The sequence below is a fragment of the Merops nubicus genome, unplaced genomic scaffold (genome assembly GCF_000691845.1).
Source record: "Merops nubicus isolate BGI_N331 unplaced genomic scaffold, ASM69184v1 scaffold8069, whole genome shotgun sequence".
Taxonomy (NCBI): Eukaryota; Metazoa; Chordata; class Aves; order Coraciiformes; family Meropidae; genus Merops; species Merops nubicus.
Genome location: NW_008633114.1, coordinates 8,882 through 10,183, shown reverse-complemented (window position 1 = coordinate 10,183; position 1,302 = coordinate 8,882).

Here is a 1,302-nt window from a genome sequence, read left to right as displayed (position 1 = left end):
GGCGGGGGGTATTTTTGGTTTTAGTGATTTGGGGTTTTTTGGGGTTTTTTTTGTTTGTTTGTTTTTTTATACAGAAGGTTGGGAAGTGGTGTTCTAATCATTGCAATAAAATAGTTCCATGCCCTATATTTGTCATAATATTTGACTAAGGAATAGAACGGCATTTACGATTAAAATGTGTCTTTGTATAAAAATACTATGTTCAAGAATTTACTTCCATTAAAATATGCAGGGGCCGAATTTTTATTACTTTCACTTTTCTCTTTCGTGAAGAAGCTTAATGGATATCTGAATTTTTTACCCTAACAAACTGTTTAAAATTGTTCGTATTTTTAAAGGTCTGTGATATGTATCCAAATGCTAAAGGGAGTTTAATTTATCACCTGGAAAAACAAGATTTAAAAAATACACACCTATCACTAAATAAAAATATAGTTATGGGGCGGGGTTGATAAATCTGAGCCTGAAGTTTCACAAAGCATAGATTATCACATGCAAACAGAAACCAAGTATGAGAAAAGTAAAACTTTGTATTCTTTAGTTAATGAATGAACAACAATGTTAACTCATGTTACAACCATGGCCTTGCTACCAATACAACGTAAAAGTTTATCTTCCCTTAAAAACATTTGGCACTGACAAAAAAAATAAAGGAGTGTTGAATACAGAGTAAAATCTCTAACCATGGTCTCAAACAAAAGAAAACTGCACTACAGAGCAACAGTGTTATGAAGATTTAGGTGCTGACATTTAGTATTTGTTATATGTTTTCAGTTATAAGCAGGAAATGAACACATGAAAATATTTTGTTGTAGAAAAATAAGATACAGTGTTATTAAACATTGTTTTAAGTAACGTGGAAAAATAAAAGAGCAAAACATAACTGCAGTTCTACAGGCTTTTCCTATACATTATTTTTACCTTCTCTGCATTTCCCGTTGTCGTTAACAGACCCGTCAGCCAAATTTCTCAGTAAGGAAGAACATCAGATCAGAAGATGGTAATGGAGGCCTTCTGGTAGAAACAGGGCTTAGACCTAATTGCTATGATTAAGCGTTTAAAATCACACTGCCTTGACCTCCAGTAAAACCCACCTACCAGACAACTTTACTTCAGTACCTTGTCACATACGAACGGTCTCAGTACAGCACAAAGAAAAAGAAAACAAGTCCATATATGGTACCTCATCCTATTTTTCTGTCAGTCTACAAAACAGGATTAATTGTGAAAACGTATTATAACACAGAGTTCCATTTTCCAGCCATTTGTCCCCTTCACTTAGATTACACAGTGGCCACTATT